Source organism: Urocitellus parryii, chromosome 1 (assembly GCF_045843805.1).
Source record: "Urocitellus parryii isolate mUroPar1 chromosome 1, mUroPar1.hap1, whole genome shotgun sequence".
Lineage (NCBI taxonomy): Eukaryota > Metazoa > Chordata > Mammalia > Rodentia > Sciuridae > Urocitellus > Urocitellus parryii.
Window position 1 is genome coordinate 261,331,625 of NC_135531.1, and position 12,840 is coordinate 261,344,464.

The 12,840-nt window shown below is 33.8% G+C and overlaps 1 protein-coding gene across 1 annotated transcript in view; it reads left to right on the forward strand.

Moving 5' to 3' along the window:
- Nucleotides 1-12,840, forward strand: part of Spag16 (sperm associated antigen 16) — a 917,689-nt gene that overhangs the window by 136,116 nt on the left and 768,733 nt on the right. The gene's annotated exons all lie outside the window — the stretch shown is intronic.

A 12,840-nucleotide genomic window follows, 5' to 3' on the forward strand; every position in this document is an offset into this window, starting at 1 on the left:
AAATGAATAATGTCTCAAGCCAGTGTCTTAGAGAATTTACCACCTAGTGAATGAATTAGGGAAATAAAATTTCTGCATAAGTCCATGCACAAAAATATAAATCATAATGTTATTTTGTGACATGTCTGCCTCAGAGAGATATGTTGACTGTGTTCTATGAATGAAATATAAACAACACCTTCACTTGTGGGAGGGCCATTTGTTCACTAAATAGGCATTTATGGAGTGACTCTTATATGTAAGATACTATGCTGGAGAAATGGAAATGAATAATATGATATCCTGTCTTTCTGGAAGCTCATAGTTGAGTAGAAGGAGTATGTAATGGCAAAATTGCAAATTTTTTTTGTTAAGAGCTATTGTTCCACATTAATAAGATGGATAGCAAAAAGAAAGAGGTCATGTGTCATGGCTTAGGATAGGGCAGATATTTTGGGAAACAGTGGAAGGTGATGTTAGAGAGAGAGAGAGGTATGCATAATCCCCTGTGGATAGCCTTATAGACTGTTCTTAGAAGTTTAAACTTGACCCCATGGACAGTAGAGTCATTTAATGGTAATACATAAAGCAATGATGTATGATTACGATTTATTTTAGTAATGTCCTTTTGTTTGAGGATTCATCAAGCAGGGAGATTGTTAGAGGCAACAATGGAAACCTGTGTAAGAAAGGAGCAATTGAAAGGAGACAAAAAGATGGATTTTAAAATGTCATTTAGATAGATTAGAATGATGGCTGGCATGTTCCATTAATCCTAATCATGAATGTAAAACGTGGAACTGATTTGGGTGGAAGTTTAAAAACAGAATTTAATCAACCTGTCTGTGGTCCTTTGAATCTGTCTCTTGCTTCAATATTGTTTGGTCAGAACAGACCTGGGGAGATTCTCTCTCTTCCAGTGTCAGACTGCTCCAATCTCCTCTTCATTGGCAATCTCCAGGATCATCTTGTTAGCCATTTCCTATTACCAAGATTAGCCTATACTTTTGTTGTTGTTATATCCTCATTGCTGATCAGCCTTGAGCTCCCAGGCAGATCAAAAGTATCCCACTGAAGTGGAGGCTACCATCAATTTGGCTGGTCAGTTTGCATCTGCAGGCTTCCTACAATGTACCTCTCACTGGTGTCTGTTTCAGTTGTGAGCATGTGGATCTAGAGGGTATGGGCCACTTCCATGAACTGGAAAATGGGAAGCACAAGACATGCTGAGCCTTTAATAAAGATGCCAAAATAGCACAGCAGCCATACCTTCTTCCAGGATGTGAAAAATCTATCTCAAGATGAGTGGAGCAAACACTGGATGCCATGGAAGCTGCTATGGTTCTGAAAACCCTAAACCCAGCCTTTTGGGATTTTTACCAACTGGCTCCTGCCTGCACAGACCACCATCTCTCTGTCTTCCTCTATATCTACCTCCTAGATAAGGAATTGAAATTCATCAGGGCCGTGGCTGACACCTGACTAACTTCTGCAGGCTTGGCAGCCTTAGGCTCCTGCTGAGCAAATATCTCTTGGAAGGGCTCATCCTCAAGCACAGCTAGTAGTCTACAGTGCCTGCTGGACTCTGAAAGCACCCTCTGCATCTGTTTGTGTCTGATTTTCTTTTTTCCTATGACCAAAATACCTGAGGAGAGCAACTTAGAAGAGAAAAAGTTTAATATGGACGCATGGTTTCAGAGGTCTCAGTCTTCGTTCAGTTGACTCTATTGCTTTGGGCCCACGGTGACGCAGAACACCATGGCAGAAAGGAGGCAGTGGGCAGAAAGCCACTGACATCATGGTGGCTGGGAAACAGTGAGAAAGGAGAATGGGTCACAGGGAAGATGAGCTCTTCTAGGGCTGCACCCCATGACTTACCTCCTGCAGCCACTCCCCACCTACCTACAGTTATCACCCAGTTAGTCTTTTGATAGACTGATTAGGTTACAGCTCTTACAATTCAATCAACATAGGAGCTTTTAGTGGTTACCTACATCCAAAGCACAACAGGGCTTCTGCCTTAGCCTCTTCCTCTAGGCACCAGTCACCTTTTTAACCACCCTGGATTGCTCTTCCAAGACTTAGGCTACATGGAAATAAAGCTCTTTCCAAGGAAAAAAAATAATGTTAGATAATGAGGTATCTATTCAACATCTAGGTAGAGTTAGATGAAAGCAATAAACATATTTTGGTAACCCCAAAATATTATATTATAACTTATAATAAAATATTCTAACTTATTGTTAAAGGCATGGATGAAAATGCTACAGGAGTAGATGTGGATGAAGAATAGAGAAGGACAGATTTGGAGAAGTTTAGTGTTTAAGGGACATGTTTATTTAGACTTCTAATAACTAAAATTAAACACAGGTATACCAACAGAGCAATATAGTAAAAGGGCATTATAAATTCTACAACATTATTAATGTAAGTACTACTTTTACAAATGAAAAGCATATAGCAATGTGACTTATTCTTGGTGTCTATGAACATGAAAGTATTTTGTATTTATGAAAAATGCTCCCTCATATTTACTCCTAAAGATAATTCACTGGCAAGAGTTTCTCTGTAGGTAACTGATAACCCTTGAACCATGAAATACCTTCAATATCTTTGATTCTCTAGGTATCTAGCATACCACTTGTACATTAGTACATTTCTAAAATGATTTTTTATTCATATTAGTTATGCGTGACTGTAGAATGTATCCTGACATAAGGAGTATAACTTATCATTTTTTCTGGTTGTATAGGATGTAGAAGTACATTGGTCATGTAATCATATATGCACATAGGAAAGTAATGTCTTATTCATTCTACTGTCTTTCCTATTTCCATTTCTCCTCCCTTCCCTTCATTCCCCTTTGTCTAGTCCAACAAATTTTTATTCTTCCCTTGCCCCATCCCCTTATTGTGAGTTAGCATCAGCATATCAGAGAGAACCTTTGGCCTTTGCTTTTTGGGGGTTGACTTATTTCATTTACCATGATAATCTCCAGTTCCATCCATTTACTGGCAAATGTCATAATTTCATTCTTCCTTATGGCTGAGTAGTATTCTACTATGTGTGTATATATATATATATATATATATATATATATCAAATTTTCATTATATATTAATCTGTTGAAGGGAACCTGGGCTTGTTCCATAGCTTAACTATTTGAATTGAGTTGCTATAACATTGATGTTGCTGTGTCATTGTAATTTGCTGATTTTCAGTCCTTTGGATTTCAATCAAGAAATGGGATAACTGGATCAAATGGTGGTTCCATTCCAACTTTTCTGAGGAACCTCCATACTGCTTTCCAAAGTAGTTGCATTAATTTGCAGTCCCACCATCAATGTTAAGAATGTACCTTTCGCCCCCATATACTTGCCAACATTTATTATTATTTGTATTCTTGGTAATTGCTATTCTGACTAGAGTGAAATGAAATCTTAGTATAGTTTTAATTCATTTCTCTAACTACAAATGTTGAACATTTTTAAATATATTTGTTTACTAGTCATATTTCTTCTTCTGTGAAATGCCTGTTTAATCCCATTGCCCATTTATCTATTGATTGGGTTATTTATTTTTTTGGTGTTAAGATTTTTTTGAGTTCTTTATGTATCCTGGAGATTAATGGTCCATCTGAGGTGCAGGTGGCAAAGATTTTCTCCCATTCTGTAGCCTCTCTGTTCATGTTATTGATTGTTTCCTTTCCTGTGAAGAAGCATTTTAGTTTAATACCATCCTGTTTATTGATTATTGATTTTACTACTTGTGCTTTAGGTGTCTTGTTGAGGAATTTGACCCCTTGGCCAACATGATAGAGAATTTGGCCTACTTTTTCTTTTAATAGGAGCAGGGTCTCTGGTCTAATGCCTAGGTCCTTGATCTGCTTTGAGTTTTGTGCAGGGTGAGAGCTAGGGGTTTAATTTTATTTTGCTGCATATGGATTTCTAGTTTTCCCAGCACCATTTGTTGAAGAGGCTGTCTTTTCTCCAATGTGTATTTTTGGTACCTTTACAGAACATTAAAGGAAGAAATTGAAGAAGACATTAGAAGATGGAAAGATCTCCCATGTTCTTGGATAGGCCGAATTAATATTGCCAAAATGGCTGTACTACCAAAAGGGCTATACAGAGTTAATGAAGTTCCTATTAAAATCCCAATTACATTCTTCTAAGAAATATAAAAAAGCAGTCATGAAATTCATTTGAAAAAGTAAGACACCAAGAATAGCCAAACTAATTCCTAGCAAGAAAAGTGAAGCAGGAGGCATCACAATACCAGACCTTAAATTATACTACAGAGCTATAGTAACAAATATGGCATGGTTTAGGCATTAAAACACCCACAGACCAATGGTACAGAATAGAAGACCGACATAAATACAATTATCTCATTTTTTAAATGAATTAATAGAAACCATTTGACCATTCTGGAAGTTTTTCTGCTTTATATCTACCCTATAAGTGGGAGGAAGTGGAAGTGAAGATTAAGAAGGATTTCTTTATTGTTATCCATTTATTGTCTGAATACCCTTAGAAGTTTCAGTTTTTTAAGACCAAAAGTCATATAATTTCTAGTAAATTTAATGATTTGTAAATTAGCAATAGGGATAGAAAATTTAAAGTTGATACCTGTATTTTGTTTGGTCTTCCCAATGTTGACATTTCTCAGGGTTAAATTCTTGTAATTGAAAATAATTACTGTTAACATTTCAAATTCCTTTGAACTCCCTTGAAAATGTATTCCCTTCTCCAGCCACATTGCCTCTTTTTGCTTGAAAGGTACCACACTCTGCGCTCTTCAGGTCTTTGAACGGGCTCTTCCCTTTGCCTGAAATGCTCTTCCCCTAAATTTTGTCATGGCCTTCTCCACCACTGCCTTCAAGTCTCTGCTTAAATGAAACCTTTTCTATGAGGACTCTGCAGAGTGCCCTCAGGGAAGTTTCCCCTGCCCAGTGCATTCTTAGTCTCTCTTATCCTTCTTGCTTTCCTGTCTTTCTCCAACATATTTGCATTCTAATATTTTATGTGATTTATTTGTATATGGTTATTATTTATTTTCTCTTTCCCCAACATATTATAAGCTCTATGATAACTGGAATGTTTGTTTTTCTCTTGGTTTGCAGTATATTTTAGGTGGTTAGAATAGCATTTGGTAAGTTAGGACTCTCAATAAACACTTGTTGAATAGCTCAATGAAAACCCCAAGTATCTGACTCTTTTGGGGAAAAAAAACAACAACAAAACAAAAGCCACTATTTGACATTGGGTTTATATTCCCATATTCCATCTTTGGTTGTAACTCCGTGGCAACCATCGCTTTGGGCAAGACATTCATGCACTCCTCAGTCCTTAAAGTTATCAGTCACTGTCCCAATCATCTTTTAGTTCTGAGGTTTTTATATATTGGTGTTAACCTTTATGTTTCTTATTTTCTTTTATTTAGAGTAAAGAGGAAAATTAACTGATTTATACTCATTTCCTTATCATAAAAAGGTATAAGAAAGAGCAGGAAAGTTATATGTTTTCTGAAAAAAGGGAGAGATTAGATTTCTAGGTAGAAGTGGAAAAATTGATCTGTGTTAAATAGATAAAATGTTTTTCATATGTCCACCAGTTAATTTATTTGAATTATCTTATTAATGTGTAGCTTTTGACTGCTTGACCTCTGCTCTAAATAATCATAACCACAACCTTCTTTGAAATCCTGAGAAAAGAAGGAGCATTAAAGCATGCACTAACAAAATAAGATATATATTGCAGAAGATTTATAATACCAAGTACCTTGAATACTAACAGTGGAAGTTGGTTATTTTATTGTGAAGCTTCATAACATTGCAAGTTACCAATTTACCCAGCAGATAATCCTTGAGGACATCCAAAGATCATGAAAACATCAATTGGCCAAGATATTATCACATTAGACATAGACATGCATTTATATGTGGGCATGTAAAGAAAACAGGTGTCAACCTGTTAGAGCAGGAGTATTAAGCTTGTCCCCTTAGACATTGACACAAATAATTTAACCTTGTTATTGGAAAGTTTTGAATTGTTTTTGAGGAATGAAAGCATATGAATCCCATAAGTAGAGATGTCAGTAATTTTCTATACTTTCTATTCATAAAACTAATCAGAAAATATTTGACATTTACTCAAGGAAATTCCATACTTTGAATAGGTAGAGGTGTAAATTATAGTTTGTTCATAAATGTATTGAAAAAAGGGTCATCATTTTCATTACTTTCCATATTTTTATTGACTTTCTCATAAAGCATTATCTAGTACTGCTTCAGTGCCCAGTACTAACAGATATGGTCACTTGTGTGGTGATTATGGCATACTCTTCTCTGAAATTTTATGTGCTTTTTTTCCTTGTCTTTCTTTCATTTTTTTAAACCCTCCCTTTGAATATTTTTATATTTGTAACACTTTTATGTGATTATAATATGTTAAACAAAAGTTATAATTTATTGTCTAGGGTTATTTTACATCTACATACATGTATTTACATTTAAAGTTGACATTTCTTAGATATTTGCACCATTTTATAACATTTATCAAAATGAAATATGGAACAAATTAAAGCAATTTTTATTAAATTACAACTATTAAGTTAATAGCATTAAAGTCAGAATAAGATAACTACTCTGTATTACAGTTTCAATTATAAAAATGCATGCTTATTCTACATTTTGGAAGCTCGCCAACTGGAGAATATATTAGGTAGTCAATACAACTAGACAAGTCATCTAATTCAGCAGTTTCTAGCTGGTCAGATATATTTTCAAGCAAATTTAACCTTTATAAGGCTTATTTTTGGTCGATGCTTCATAAAGATTATGAACAAACAACTGTTAGTTTTATAGGAAGATTTTAATGAATGGGATATAATCTAAAAGTCATTGAAATTTCCACTTCTATCAATTTTAGTTTACATGCTGCTAGGTGAGGATAATTAATAAAGGCTTAGAACATCTTCATTTATTTTCAGAGTAAACTGCTAATGAAGAATTACCTTACTTTACTGTTAAATATCTCCTTTATGGATTTTTGTCATTTTTCAATTAATTGTTTGCATTTTTGTTCTCAAAGTTTAAAAAGTTGCTGTAACCTTTTTTTTTTTTTTCACAGTACTGGACTAACCTGATTTTAAACTCTTGACAAAATAAATGCCTATAAATTTTATAGTTACCCATAAGCAATAACTAGATGCTGTCTGAATGACCCCTGACCTCCTTGAGTCCTGCTTCATTTTGCTTAGCATCTGTTTAGGCCCTTGGGGATTATTTGAGCCATCAGGATGGCTTCCAAAGAAATAAAAAGATAAGTAACCCAGCTGTGTGCTCTTTGTGCCAGGAACAGGAACTGTGCCAGCTGACTGCCCTCTGGAAATATGCATAGTGAACAGAAAGCCATTGGGTATTTCTTGGATTCCCAGAAGGGAAGTTTTAGCTAAGGGAACACAAATGAATCTGATCATTATTCCCATTTCTCAGAAAATTCTATTCAAGAGAAGGACATAGACTTGTTTCTTTGCTTTATAATATAAGTGTATTGTGGCTGCCATTATGGTGATTTTTCTAAAAACCTATTTTTATTTTCCTAAAATATTAAATATATATCAGCCATGTGATCCAGCCATTCTACATTTACTCAAGAGAAATACCTGTTCATATAAAGATTTGTGCATGAATATTCATAGAAGTTTTATTTGTAATAGCCAGAAACTGGAAAAAACTCAAAGGTCCAGCAACAGGTGAATGAATAAATAAACTGTGGTATGTAATAGAATGCTATTCAGAAAAAAGAAACAAACTTTTGATAAATGCAACAATATGGATGAGTCTTATTATATTGAGTGAAAGCAGCCATACAAAAAAGAGCTCATTGCTTGATTATACTTGTATAAAATACCTAGAAATTTAAAAATAATCTATAGGTACCAAAAGAAGATTAGTGGTTATTTGGAGATACTGGGAGGAGAGGGACGGGGAAGAATGGGCAGAAAGTATTACCAAGGGGCTCAGAATGTTTTTTAAGTGCTTTTTAAAAAATGAAGATAATACTTTGCAATATATGAAAATTATATAAAATTCAAATTTTAGTGTCTATGAATAAAGTTTTATTAGGACATTCAAAAAAACCTACTTTTAGTTGCAGATGGGTAAAATACCTTTATTTTGTTTATTTATTTTTATGTGGTGCTGAAGATCGAACCCAGTGCCTTACATGTGCTAGGAAAGTGCTCTACCACTGAGCCACAACCCCAGCCCATTGTGGTGACTTTTGTAAATGAAGGAAATGAGAACATTACTGAAATGCTTACTTTGCCTTGGGGATTATATACAGTAATAAGATATCTTGACTTGTAATGAGAACAGAACATGAAACCTGACCAAATTTCTTAGTATGTATGGTCTTATCTACATAAGTTTCAAATACTAGTGTTTGCATAAAAATTGAACTCAGATATCTCAGTGGCTGAAGACAACAGCATATCTTTTGTACTGCATGGCCATGTGGGTCAGCAAAGGGGCTCTGCTCCTAGTAATTGCTCAGGAACACAGGCTGATGGAGGAGTGCTTAATGCATGTTTTTGTATCATTAAAGGAAGGCACCAAAGAGTGGCAAAACATGCAGGAACTTCCAGTTTTCTCCTAGAAGCACCTCATGTTGTTTTTGTTCAGATTTCATTAATTAGATAAATCACATGGCCACATGACATGGCTTCAAGAAGGCAGAGCGCTGACATTTGCAAATAACCCTAATACCACTGAACTTTTCAATGCTGAATTGGTCTCAATTTAAGGAAATGTCAGGAACTACCATGAGTACCACTTACTGGGTTTTGGCAGTTGTCGGATTACAAGCATATTCTTATTTAAAAGGAAGAAGATTTATAAAAATGAATGGTACCATGATTCTTTTAATTCATATGTTTATTTTGTTAAACAATAAAATGAATTCATATATAATTATGTTCTTCATAGATAATTATGAACCATCAGTGGAACCTGCAATCTGAAATATTTGATTACGGCCCCACTTAGATTTTATAATATACTGAGAAAAAGGCTGCTTATGATTAGAGTGCAGAATTGTGTGGCCAAGAGCTAGGTTGTTAATAAAGTGGTTAAACCCCAATTACATTAAAAGGAAACTAATGTTAAATGGATAAATGATTAAATTAGATAATATGCTTATATTCTTTAGAATGTTTCTATGTCATGCACATAACTTAATACCACACTTTTAAAATATTAAAAATAATCTTAATTCCTTGTAGAAAAACTTGAAAAAAAATACATTATATATATATATATATATATATATATATATATATATATATATAATACAAAATAATCTAAAAAGCACACCAAATTAGTTTCTAATAACCTTCTGGCATGCAGTTATATATTATTTAAGGACAGGGGCACATTTTTATAGACATAGCCTCAAGCAATTTTCTCCTTGTGAAAACATTATGGAGTGTACTTACACAAACCAAGGATATAAGCCGATCACTTGATGTGACCTCTTGGTGCAGTCAAGACATTTGGTGAACATTAATTATATGAGGCTATTGCCAGTCTATTTTAGAGTAAACATTTTTATAAGTAGAGGAGTATATTCTAACAACAAAATCTATAGTATAGTAAATACAGAAACCAGAAACAAAGTCATTTTTATTGTTATCAAGGATTATTTATTATTCATAATTGTATGTTCCATATTTTTTCAACTAGTGTGACACAGTAGGTTTGTTTAGCATCACCATAAATACATGAGTAATGTGTTGCCCTACAAATAATTTTTCAGTTCATAATCTCAGAGGACCACTATTGTATCTGCAGTCCATCATTGGCTAAATTGTTGTTATGTGGTGAATGACTATACTTTATTTAGTTGTACATATACAGGTAAATATACATATGTCCTCTCTATTATGTGAACACTTTTGAATGTCTGTAAATATTTCTTCATGAATGTAATATGAAGAATATGTAAATATGTCTTATCATGTGGATACATGGTATTTTGTAATTCAGTGAACTAGCTTCCTTTTAGTAGAATTTGGATGTTTCTAATCTTTTGCTACAATAAATATATTTATCTTAGTACATTGGTCTGAAAATTTTTTTAAATATTTTTTATTTATTTATTAGTTTTCGGTGGACACAACATCTTTGTTTGTATGTGGTGCTGAGGATTGAACCCAGGCCGCACGCATGCCAGGCGAGCGCACTACCGCTTGAGCCACATACCCAGCCCCAGTCTGAAAATTTTTTAGAATACATTTTTAGAAAGAATTACTGGTTAAAGAATTTGATCATTTTTAATTATATTTGATACATATTGTCAAATTTCTTTCTAGAAAGTTTATATCTAAGCAATATATTTCATCATTTTTCTTATTTAAAATATAGTTCATCAGTTTGTGAATGGATAACATCATTTTATTTATTTATTTATTCATTCATTCTGGATATTAGACTCAGGTCCTCCTGCAGGCAAGGCAAGTGCTATGCCACTGAGCCACAACTCCAGCCTCATTTGTTATTTTATTGTATTTATTTTATTTATTAGTAAGAGTTCAGTTTTCAAAAATATAGTCTTACACTCCAAAGGAAGTGAAGAGTGTGAGGATCTCACTAGAGACAAGGCCCTGAGTGAAAATCACTGTGCACCTGTGTAGCAGGTCCTAACACAGAATCTTATTGGCATAGTTTATAAGTCTGGTTGTGTTATTTTGTGGCCTATAGAATATTAGAAACAGCAGGAAAGAGGAAGACCTAAGAAGTAGGCAGATGTGTTATTGGTAGTGTTCATAAAGATTACCAAGTTATTTACAAGAAGACCTCATCATCTTTACTTATTCATTTATTTATGTTTAAGAAGACTGTAAAGGTTTAAAACAGTAGGCCTTGATGAAAAAGCTGTGAAAATATGGATTAACGAAAAAATACTGGAGTCAAGAAAACTTGGATTTTAATTTGAGTTTCTTAACCTAATAAATCCATAACATAATTTAAGCTAAATTATTTTAACCTAAATGTGCCCATCAATAAAATGGGAGTGATAAATGACTCTTATACAGCAGCAGCGTTGTAATGACAGGGACTCACAGTTTCACTGTGTTTATACCCCCTTTACTCCTTCCCAAATGGACAAGGCATTCTCCTCAGCAATACCAAGAACTCTTTTTGTATTTGTTTGTACTGTCAGGCATGCTAAGTCATTCTGGAAGAAAAAGCACATCCTAAGAATTACTTGAATTTCATTATTGGAGCTTAGTTAACAGGATCCGGTTGGGGACACAAGAATACTGATATGGTTTCTGGAGCTGTAGGGCAAAGAGAAAACTCAGGCTCTGTGACTGAATTCAGGTGGAATCTGAATCCTGTTAACACTGATTGACAAGGTTTTCTGCCTTGTGAATGTTGTTATTCTATTGAGCTCCATTTTTCTGCATCCTTATATAATACACAGAACTGTTACAAAATTTGAGATGGTATATATATATATATATATTTAATAACCTACATATATATGTAGGTTATTAAATAAATGGTAGAAATTATTTTGAATAATAATTATAAGTATACTAACTTCTACTGGTTCTTATCTTTTCTCCCAAGTTTAGTTGTAAGCTGACAATTTTAAATGAGTATAGTTATATGAATAAAAATTATTATATATAATAAATGAAAGGTGTGAGTCTTTATTTGCCTAAAATATACCAAGATATTTACAGCTGATTCCTGACTTACTAGGATTTTGTTACATTCTTTTGATGCTACTTCAGTGAGTTAAATAATAAGAGGGTGTAATGGGTCACATAAATATATGTGTATTACATTTTATTGATATAACTAATCATTTTAGTATTATAGAGATTATTTAAGATATTGAATGCCAAAAAATTATTTTTACCTTCTCATAATAGCATTATAATAGGATATATATTTGTATATATTCTCTATGTAGTATATATTTTTATATATGATATATAGGATACATCATATGAGGATATATTAGGGTATATATATATATATATATATATATATATATACACATATTATATGTAAGGATCTGTAAAGAGGAAGTATGTATATATATATATATATATATATATATATATATATATAGTATCATATATATCCACACACACATACATATATAGTGTGTGTGTGTGTGTGTGTGTGTATAAAATCTTATTATTGAACAAGAATAGTTAATGTTCAGCAGTCAGAATTGATGGACCCTAATTGAGGTCTTGTTCAAATGCCAAAACTACACTTGGAGGCTAACAGGTAGAAATTTTAATGAGCACCAGACAAGGTATGGTGGCACATGCCTTCAATCCCAGAGGCTCAGGAGGCTGAAGCAAGAGGAACACATGTTCCAAACCTGCCTCAGCAACTCAGTGAGGACTTAAGCAACATTGAGACACACTTTTGAAAATAAAAAGTGAAAGAGCTGGGGATGTGGCAGTTGTTCAGCCCCTCTGTGTTCACTGCCTCCTATAAAAAAAAAAAATTAATGAGCACTGTCAAGTCCAATTTCATGAGACCACTTCCTTTGTCTCCTCCTTTGTCCCACAGGGGGAAAACAAAAGATGGGAAAATGGAAGGTGGGAGTGAACCCAGATGGGAATTAGGAAAACTTAGGCCAAAGGACATAGCCAATACTTTTTCAATCCCTGTTTTAGATAGATTTTAAAAAATTTGTTGTTTTTAGATATACATGACAGTAGGGTCTATTTTCACATATTATACATAAATGGAGTGCAACCCATTCCAGTATTGATCCCATTCTGTGGTTGTACATGATGTGGAGTTACACTGGTCGTTTATTA